General features: G+C 36.5%; 1 pseudogene; it reads left to right on the top strand.

The window, feature by feature from the left end:
• The first annotated feature begins 323 nt into the window (after positions 1–323).
• On the top strand, positions 324–1280 carry LOC126079862 (olfactory receptor 10AG1-like; annotated as a pseudogene).
• The last annotated feature ends 10406 nt before the right edge of the window (positions 1281–11686 follow it).

Below are 11686 nucleotides of genomic sequence, written 5' to 3'. Positions count from 1 at the left end.
ATTGTCAAGAAGTGTAATTGATTTAAAATGAGATTAGATGGCAAAGCTGGGTGTCCATCTCCAGCAGTTGCCAATTGCTCCAGTGCCTGTGCTGAGTCAGGTATAGCTTGATCTGTCCTGGGCTGTGTTTCAAAAGTATAAGAAAATGATCTTAAAATCACTGTGTATTGTGACTTAACAGGAGGATGTGGGACATACAAAACTAGTGTCATTCTTAATGTGCAAACCATTGCAGTGATCATAAAATCCAACCCGGACACCTCAATACAATTTAGAGAAGAGAAAAAGAGATACAGGAAAGTTAAGGAAATGCACATGTAAATTTACCTTTTCCACAGATGAATCATCAAGAAAAATCATCACAAGATAATCTAACTGAAATCATTGAATTTGTTCTCTTGGGCTTTGCTGACATGCCCCATCTCCAGTGGTTCCTTTTTGGATTGTTTTTAAATCATCTATATCGTTATCCTGTTGAGCAATGGCACCATATTTCTAATAACAAAAATGGATCCTGCTCTCCAGAGCCCTATGTATTTTTTCCTAGCAAATTTTTCCTTCTTGGAAATCTGCTATGTATCAACTACTCTCCCCAGAATGCTGATTAATATTGGGACCCAGAAAAGAACAATTTCCTTCGTTGCCTGTGCTACGCAGATGTGCTTTTTCCTTCTGTTCGGAGGCACAGAATGCTTGCTCCTGGCAGTGATGGCCTGTGACCGCTATGTGGCCATTTGTAACCCTCTGCACTATCCTCTAGTCGTGAACCACAGGGTCTGCATTCAGTTGGTGACTGGCTCCTGGACCATTGGAATCCCAGTTCAGGTAGGGCATACATATCAGATTTTCTCTCTGCCTTTTTGTGGATCTAAACAAATTAACCACTTTTTTGTGATATCCCCCCAATACTCAAGCTGGCTTGTGGGAACACTTTTGTTAATGAGAAGTTAGTGTACACAGTTGCTGTGTTATTTGTCATGGTTCCATTTCTGTTGATACTTGGCTCCTACAGTAAAATCATCTCCATCATCCTGAAGTTGCCATCAGCCACAAGTCAAGCCAAAGCCTTCTCTACCTGCTCGTCTCATCTAATGGTTGTGGTGTTATTCTATGGATCAGCCATTATTGCCTACTTAAGACCTAACACTAGACACTCAGAGGGAACTGACAAAATGCTTTCTCTTTTCTACACTATCCTAACTCCTATGTTTAATCCCATGATATACAGTCTAAGGAACAAGGATGTCATAATGGCACTGAGAAAATTACTTTGTAAATAACTCACTCTATTAAAGAATCAGTTTAATGTATAGAAATTGCTTTTTTACATATTTTTAATTAAATTTCAACAGATGTATACTTTTAACCATAGCTTGTGATATGGATTGAATTTTGTCCCCCCAAAATTTGTGAACTCAACTAGGCTATGATTTTCAGTATTGCAGTGCCAGTCCACCATTTTGTTTTATGAGTCTGAGACCTCTAGAAGGCAAGTGGTTTGGTTTGGTGATTTCCCTATGTGCTGTAAATCCTGCCTTATGATGTTAATGAGGCAGGATTAGAGACAGTTATGTTAATGAGGCAGGAGTCAGTCTACAACACTAGGTTGTATCTTATGTCAATCTCTTTTGAGATAAAAGAGAGAAACTAGCATAGAGACAGGGAGACCTCCTATCACCAAGAATGAAGAACCAGGAGGCAAGAGTGTTCTTTAGACCCGGGGTCCCTGCTTCAAGAATCTTCTAGACCAGGGGAAAATTGATGACAAGGACCTTACGATGGAGGCAACAGAGAGAGAAAGCTTCTCCTGGAGCTGTCTCTCTGAATTTGGAATTCTAGCCTCCTTGTCTGTAAGAGAATAGATTTCTTTTTGTTAAGCTATTTTTTATACACTTGGGGTATTTCTGTTATAACCCAAACCCAGTGCCGTTATAAAGCAGCACTAAATTACTAAGACACCTTGTCTTCCCAATCATTTCCAAGTTAATAATCTCTTATAAAAAATCTCTACTCAAATTATGTAAGTAATATATGTATGAAATCCATTAAAAAAAATAGCAAATCATTATATTAGTAATTCTATGATTTCATTGTGCAATGTCATCCCTCAATAAAAATTTTTGCTTGGGCTGATTTAATTTAGTCAGTTGTAATATATAATCTATTACCTAGGGTAAAACATTATTCATTTCCACGAGTGCCCATACAGTTGTGATACCCATTTTAAAAACCAAGTTTTGCAATATGCATTAATTAAAACTATGCACTGTTCCTTAGGTACTCATGGGGAATTTGTTACAGGGCCCCCACAAATACCAAAATCTGTGGATACTCAATTTCCTTATATAATATGGCACAATACTTGCATAGAACCTACTCACAAACTTCCATATACTTTAAATCACCTCTAGATTACCTATAATACCTAATACAATGCAAATGCTGTGTAAATATTTGTTATGCAGTCTTGTTTTGGGAATAGTGACAAGACATGAGGTGAAAAATGAACTAACAATGAGGGCTGAAGAGAGAGACTGAAGGTCTGTGACATAGCGGAAGGCTACAGCTGGGTATGCCTACACATCATTTCATTTGCATGGATTCAGTGTAGTGCTTGGTACAATAACAATAATAATATAATCTTTATGATAAACCTGGAAAAGCCTCTGTGGAGAAGTAACATTTGAAGTGAGTCCTAAATAATTAGGAGTAACTATGTAAAGAACACTAGGCAGATAAGCATGGAAATAAAGGTAGCGGCCTGATTATATAGCAGTCTTCCATTCCTGGTAAGAAATTTGAATTATTCCAAGTACAGTGGGAATCCATGAAAGTGCTTTAGATTTTCTGTAGAGAACACTTTGACTGTTAGAATCTACCAACCACTCCTTGGAAACCCTATGGGACAGTTCTACTCTCTCCTATAGGGTCACCATGAGGTGGAACTGACTCAAAGGCAAGCGGTTTGATTTTTTTGGTTGTTGCTGTTTTTTTTTTTTAATGGAAAAAAAAATTAAAAATGCAAATGTCTTAGAAAAGCACTGTAGAGGTTGGTGTGTGCTGTAATGTTAATGAATCTTTCAAGTGTTTAAATCACTTAAGGCTGTAAGCCAATCCTTGAACAAGAATCAAATGAGATGGGAACCATATTAAATAGCAATTGCTGCATTCTATGATGGTATTTGATTGTACATATATATATACACACATATGTCACTTGGTATCCAAGGGGGATTGTTTTCATTATGTCCGCTGATACCAAAATCTGAAGATGCTCAAGTCCGTTTTATAAAATGATGTAATATTTGCATATAATAAATGCACATCTTCCCATATACTTTAAGCCATTTCTAGATTACCTATAATCCTTAATACAATGTAAATTCAGGCAAATAGTTGCTATACAGTACTGTATTATTTAGGAAATAATGTCAGGACAAGAGTCAAACAATGCTCAGAGTGCTGGAGAAAGAGACTGAGGACCTGTGAAATTCTGACAGGCTATGTCAGGGAAAGCCTACACATCAGTTTATTTGCATGAATTTAGCATGGTGCTCAGAGCTTGCTGAATCCAAATTTTGCTATTGGGAACTTTCTTTTTTTTTTGTTCCACTTTTCCAAATGTGTTTAATCTCAGATGGTTAATTTTGTGGATGGGGGACTCACAGATACACAGGGCCAACTGCGTATACATACACACACACACACGCATACACACACACATACACACACATACACATACACACACTCACACACACGCACACAACGCACACGCGCACACACACACAACACACACACATGCACGCACACATACACACACACACATACACACACACTCATACACACACATGCGCATACACACGCGTACACATACCCACACACATACAAACACTCAAACACACACTCACATACACACACACATATACACACACATACACATACACACACGCGCACATACACACACATTCACACATAGACACACACATACACCTACACCTACACATACACACACACACACCCCCCACATACACACAGACACATACACAGACACACACAGACACATACGCATACACATACACACATATAGATATGCATATATATAGTTTATATTATTCATGATAATTATACATGATATTTTTTATACATGTATGTATACATATGTGTATATATCTATATATGTATGTATGCATGTACCTTGGTAGTACAGTGGTTAAAGGACTCCGCAGATAACAAAAAATGGTCAACAGTTCAAAACCACCAGCCATTCTGCAGGAGAATGATGTGGGAATCTGCAAAGATTTACAGCCTTAGTAACCCTATGGGGAAGTTCTACTTTGTTCCATAGGTTGTCTAGGAGTTGGAATTGACTCAATGGCTGTGTGTTTGGCTTTGGTATATATACACACACACATAAACTCTGTGAAGAATGGGAATTCCAGAGCACAAAGCTGTGCTCATGAGAAACCTGTTTAGAGACCACGATGCTGTCGTTCAAAGAGAACAAGGGGATACTGGGCGATTTAAAGTCAGGAAGGGTGTGCATCAGGGTTATATTATTTCACCATACTTATTCAATCTGTATACTGAGCAAATAATCCAAAAAACTGTACTACATGAAGAAGAATGGGGCATCAGGTTTGAAGAAAAGGTCATAAACAACCCACATTATGCAGGTGGCACAACCTTGCTTGCTGAAAGTGAAGAGGACTTGAAGCAATTACTGAAGAAGATCAAAGACTATAACCTTCAGTGTGGATTGCACATCAACATAAAGAAAACAAAAATCCTCACAACGGGACCAATAAGCACCATCATGATAAACAGAGAGAAGACTGAAGTTGTCAAGGATTTCATTTTACTTGGATTCACTATCAAAACTCATGGAAGCAGCAGTCAAGAAATCAAATGCAATATTGCATCAGGCAAAACTGCTGCAAAGGACCTCTTTAAGATGATGAGAAACAATGATGACACTTTAAGGAACCAATATCTATATTTTTTTTATACATGTGTATATATAAAGTGTTAAGACTCTCACATTATTTTATAGAAAAAAAAACAGAGACACAAAGAGTTTGCATAATTTTTCCTACTTCACACACAGACTACTATTTTAACTCACTACCCATGTTCTGGAAACCCTGCTGCTAACCAAAATGTTGGCAGTTTGAATCCACGAGGAGCTACTTGGAAACTCTATGGGGCAGTTCTACTCTGTCCTATAGGGTCGCTATGAGCCAGGGTCGACTTGATGGGAACAGGTTTTTTTTTTTTTGTACCCATGTTTAGAACCCCTGCTAGAGCAGTGTTTAAGAGCTGCGGGTACTAACCAAAAACAGGGCAGTTTGAATCCACCAGCTGCTCCTTGGCAACAGGTTTGGTTTTTAGGTTTTTACCCATAATCTGTTTATAGACTTGGGTTTGAGATAGTCCTTCACCACTTAAGTTTTTGTTTGACTTGGGAAATTATTTCATCCTTCAATGTCACTTTTTATATTTGAAAAAAAAAAATATGATCCTTGCAGTGTTTTTGTGAGAATTAATATGTTGTAAAGAGCACACCTAACATGGATTTAGTTTATCACCTGATATTGTAACAGTCTGAATTATGACCACATTTGTAATTAAGGAATTTCCTTAACATATTTCCTTATCTACAATGTTAGAAACAAAGATATCATGGAGAAAAATAGAAAATTAATTAATCATCACCAAACTGGGTTCACACTCAATATAATCCAAATAAGTTTTTGTTTATTTATGCCCTATTTCCAAACAGTTTTCGTAGATATATTGTTCACTCTTTTTGGAGTGTTATCTAAGTCATTTGCTGGTGTTAGCTAACATCAGGTCAGGGTCTGACTCATGGCAAATTCATGTGTTACAGAATAGAGCTGTGCTCCATAAGGTTTTATTAAAGATTGCTTAGTCTATGATTTTCAATCTTTTGCATGCTTTACAACCATCCCTGGGGTGATATAAAAACATTGAATTCTGATTCACTTGCTCTCAGGTGGTGTCAGAAAAAACTTTCCTTGGAGACTGTATCAATCAGGATGGAGAAGTAGAGATCAATATTTAGGGACTCAATACTTATATTATTGTTTGACTCTAAGTTGTTGCTTAATAAAAGAACTGCAAACACATATCGTAACTACCTTTACTGTATCCTCACAACCAATTCTTTTGATTCAGGAATTGTATAAAGCACAATTTTCTATTTCGCCTTAACAACCTTAATAAAATTTATTTTATTTCAAATAATGGAAAAGTTGAGGTTTGCATTATTGAAAATATTATCAGATTCTTAAGGAGGAAAATGTTAAAAATATTAGTACCTCTTTAATGCATCGTCATTTTTTTGAGGATAAATGTAAGATAGTTCAATTAAGTGTTGAAAATAATACTGTATGTCAAGAAACAGTTCAGTTTACTTCAAGTGTTATATCCAAAATGATTTTCCAAGAGGTAATCAGAGAGGATTTCCGGTCCTGAACAGAGAATCAAGCCTGCAACTATAGGAAGCTACATGAAACCCGATCAGAAGAGACACCAAATGATCAACTCCACGCCACAGCCAAATCAAATTTTTGAAATCCAAAGACAGGGATTGAATTCTGAAAGCAGCAAGAAAGCAACACAAAACAACATATTGACAAAGACTTTCACCCAGAGCCGACAGAAAGAGACAGTCTTCTCCTAGAACTGACACCCTGAATTTGGACTTCCAGCCTCCCAGACTGAGAGAATAAACTTCTGTTGGTTAAAGCCATCCACTTGTGGTACTTCTGTTATAGAAACACTACATAACTAAGACAGAATCTGGTACCGGGAATTGTTCTAGAGAAACAAAATTATAAAGATGAGTTTTCTAAATGGGTTCCCAAGTCTCGTTAGTCTTAAAGATATTGATGACTCTGCTCCCAGTAGTAAAGAGAGCACTGCTAATCCATGGTGTGAGGTGGCCATACAAATATGGAAAGTATCACCACCAACAGATGAGGTACTGGGGAAAGGTGAGGCTTGGGTGATTTCATGTGTGATAGCTTTCTATAATTTTGTCAGAATGAGAAGTATAAAGAAGCTAGTTGGTTGGTCCTACTTTAGCTAGACAAACTTGTAAAAGAAAGAGATGAGCTCAGGGCTTCAGAGTCAAAGGTAAAGTGCTGCATAAACACCCATAAAGATTCCACTAGTACCTTGAAAGAAAGTCTTATTTCTTGTAGGTGTTGTTGTTGTTAGGTGCTGTTGAGTTGATTCCAACTCATGGCCACCCTCATACCACAGAAGGAAACACTGCCAGGTCCTGCCACACGCTCACAATCATGTTATGCTTGAGCCCATTGTTGCAGCCACTGTGTCAGTCCATCTCATTGAGGCCTGGAAGTGCTGACTCATCTATGCCAAGAAATTTAGATGACAGCTACCTGGTCAACCGACTAGAAGAGATCCATACTTATGCCTATTCCCAAGTAAGGTGATCCAACTGAATTTGGAAATTATTGAACGATATCATGAATATTACTTGCAAGGAAAATTTTGCTGAAGATCATTCAAAAGCAGCTGTGACAATATATAGACAAGGAACTGCCAGAAATTCAAACTGGATACAAAAGAGGATGTGGAACCAGGGATATCATTGCTGATGTCAGATAGATCCTGGCTGAAAGCAGAGAATACGAGAAAGATGTCTACCTGTGTTTTATTGACTATGCAAAGGCATTTGATTGTGTGGATTATAACAAATTATGGATAACATTGTAAAGAATGGGAATTCCAGAACACTTAATTGAGTTCATGATGAATCTGTATATAGATCAAGAGGTAGTCATTCGGACAGAACAAGGGAGTATAGTGCGGTTTAAATTCAGGAAAGGTGTGTGTCAGTGTATCCTTCAGCTGTACCTATGCAATTTATATGCTGAACATATAATCCGAGAAACTGGACTATAAGAAGAATAGAGCATCAGGATTTGAGGAAGACTCATTAACAAACTGCATTATGCAGATGACACAGTCTTGCTTGCTGAAAGTGAAGAGGAATTGTAGCACTTACTAATGAAAACCAGAGACCACAGCCTTCAGTGTGGATTACATGTCAACATAAAGAAAACAAGAATTCTCACACCTGGACCAATGAACAACATCATGATAAAAAGAAAAATTGAAGTTGTTCAGGATTTCATTTTACTTGGATCCACAATCAACAGCCATGGAAGCAACAGTGAAGAAATCGAAAAACACATTGCTTCAGGCAAATCTGCCGCAAAAGACCTTTATAAAGTGTTGAAAAGCAAAGATGTCACCTTGAAGACTAAGGTGCGCCTGAGCCAGCCATGGTGTTTTCAATCGACTCATATGCATGTGAAAGCTGGGGGATGAATACAGAAGACTGAATAAAAATTGATTCCTTTCAATTGTGATGTTGGCAAAGAATATTGAATATATGATAAACTGCCAAAGGTACAAGCAAATCTGCCTTGGAAGATGTACAACGGGAATACTCCTTACAGAAAAGGACTTTGGACTTGTTATCAGGAGAGATCAGTCCATGGAGAAGGACATCATGCTTGGTAGGGTACAGGGTCAATGAAGGAGAGGAAGATGCTCAATGAGATGGATTGACACAGTGGCTGCAACAATGGGTTCAAGGGTACCAAGGAGTGTGAGGATGGCACAGGACGTGGCAGTGTTTCTTTCTGTTGTACACAGGGTTGGTATGAGTTGAAACCAACTCCTTGGCCTCTAACAACAACAGCAACAGAGAATCTTTGCAAGTGTTAATTAAGGGAGTACTCCAAATGGAAAGGCAAGAGCATTAAATAAATACTTGTATCTAAACACAGAACAAAATAGCTAAATTAATAACATATGAGACAGAGATTTCCAAAAATGCAACAACATGGACAATTATGAGGGTGAAGCATACGGCATTTTCAAGGAATAAATTCAATAATTAAATGCCACAAACAATACAACATGCATTTTATAAGAAATAAGCACAAAGAAAATTTATCAAAAATAGGTTGAATATTCATGTTAATGGAGACACACCAACATCAAAGAGGGAGGGACGAGCATATCAGAAATAGGTTTGTTTTGTTAAGTATATATGTTAACAGTTGTTCATTGTTGCAATTATAAGTTGTGTAATGTAATATATATGGTAACCACTAAGAAATAGTCAAGGAAAAACTTTCATAAGAGAAGAAGGAAGAATGCAAAGAAGCTCATCACAAGAAAGCAACCATGTATAAACAAAAACAGAAAAATCAGAATATACAATCCAAGAAGACACAAAACACTCAAAAACTAAGAGCAAAATGAGGGAGGTAGACACTTTCTTTTCAGTAATAAATGTAAATGGTTTAAAAACCACATGCAAAAAGAAAAGAGCAGCAGAATAGATTAAAAAAAAATGATCCATCCTTCTGCAGTCTACACAAAACACACCTTAGTCACAGGCCACAAACAGACTGAAAATAAAAGCACGGAGAAAAATATTCCATGGAATCAACAAAAAATTAACAGTAGGTTTGGCCATACTAACATCAGGTAAAATAGACTTTAAATCAAAATCTATTATAAGAGATAAAGAAGGACATTACATGATAATAAGAGGGTCAATTAGCACATACATATAACAACTCTAAATATATACGGACCTAACCACAATGCACCAAAGTACATGCAACAAATACTGACTAATAGGAAACAGAAACAGTCAACTTCACAATACTGGTAGGGGACTTCAACACACCACTTTCAATTACAGACAGAATATCTAAAAAGAAGATCACTAAGGTGATTGAGAAATTAAGTAAAGCCATAAACCAATTGGACCTAACAGATCATACAGAATACTCCACTCAGCATCAGAACAATACCCATTCCTCTCCATCATACATGAATCATTTTCCAGAAGAGACCGTATGCTAGGATAAAATAAGTCTCAGAAATTTAAAAAAGACTGAAATCATACAAAGCATATTCTCTGTCCATAATGGTATGAAGCTACAAATCAACAACAGAAAAAGCAGTGAAGTAAAATCAAGCAAACAAACAAAAAAACACGGAAATAAGATGCTAATAAAAATTGAGTCATAGAAGAAATCATAAGGGAATTTACAAAACTCCTAGAATCAAATGAAAATGGAAACACAACATGTAAACCTTTGCTACACAACAAAAGTACTCAGAAATTCATAGCAATACACCTATATATATATAAAAAAAAAAGATCCAAAATCATTAACTTTAACAGACAACTGAAACAAATAGAAAAGGAAGAGCAAAAGAAGCCAAAAGTTACCAGAAAAAAAGGAATAATAAAGATCAGGGGCAGAAATAAACTAAATAGAAAAACAATAGAAAGAATCAACAAAACCAGAAGTTGGTTCTTTGAAAGGATCAGTAAAATACACAGACCACTGGCTTGATTGATAAAGGGAAAAAACAAAACAAAAGAGGCAAATGACCAAATTAAGAAATGAAATTGATGACATGAATCCTACCCAACAGAGGTAAAGAAGGTCATAACTGATTACTAAAAAATATTGTATTCCAATAAATTTGAAAACCTGAATGAAATGGACAAATTCCTAGAAACATACTACCTACCCAAACTAACACAAACGGAGATAGAAAATTTACACAGATCCATTACAAAAGAAGAAGTTGAAGATATTATCGGGAAAGCTGCCAACAGAAAAAAGCCCAGTACCAAATGGCTACAGTGGATAATTGTATCAGATTGACTCCAATCCTGCTCGATTTGTTTACACAGAAGAGAAAGAAATACCAGCAATCCTATGTATGAAGCCAGCCTAACCATGATACCTAAACCAGGCAAAGATTTCACAAAATAAGAAAATTGCAGACGAATATCCATTAGAAACATAGATGAAAAGATTTTCAACTAAATTCTAGCCAACAGACCTCAGCCATAGATCAAAAAAATTACTTACCACGGTTAAGTGGATTCATACCTGGATTATAAGGGTGATTCAAACTTAGAAAATCAATCTAATACACTACATAAATAAAACAAAGAACCATATGATGCTATCAATTGATGCAGAAAATGCATTCAATAAAATTCAACATCCTCTCCTGTTAATAACTCTCGTTAAAATAGGTATAAAAGGGAAATTTCCCAACCTAATTAAGAGTATATATGCAAACCAATAGCCAACATTATACTCAATAGAGAAAAGCAGAAAGCCTTCACTTTGAGAACAGGAATGAGACAAAGATGTCCATTGTCACCACTTTTATTCAGCATCTGACTCAAAGTCCTAGCCATTGCAATAAGAAGAGAAAGAGAAATAAAAGGTAAACAAGTCGGAAAGGAAGATGTAAAACTGTATTTGCAGATGACGTGATCCTATACATGGAAAACCCTAGAAACTCCACAAGAAAACTACTAGAACTAATGGAAGAATTTAGCAACTTTGCAGGGTATAAGAGCAACACAAAAAAATCAGTTGTGTTCCTCTACACTAACAAAGACTGCTCCAAAAAAGAAATCAAGCACGATACCATTTATGACAGCCTCTAAATTGACAAAATACCTAGAAATTAACCTAACCAGGCACATAAAAGACTTCTAAAATGAAAATTATAAAACACTACAAGAGACTAAAAGAAACTTAGATAAATGAAAATACGTCTAGTGCTCATGGAT

Source organism: Elephas maximus, chromosome 7, assembly GCF_024166365.1.
Source record: "Elephas maximus indicus isolate mEleMax1 chromosome 7, mEleMax1 primary haplotype, whole genome shotgun sequence".
Taxonomy (NCBI): domain Eukaryota; kingdom Metazoa; phylum Chordata; class Mammalia; order Proboscidea; family Elephantidae; genus Elephas; species Elephas maximus.
The sequence above is the reverse complement of the archived record's forward strand: the minus strand, read 5'-3'. Positions and strand labels throughout refer to the sequence as shown.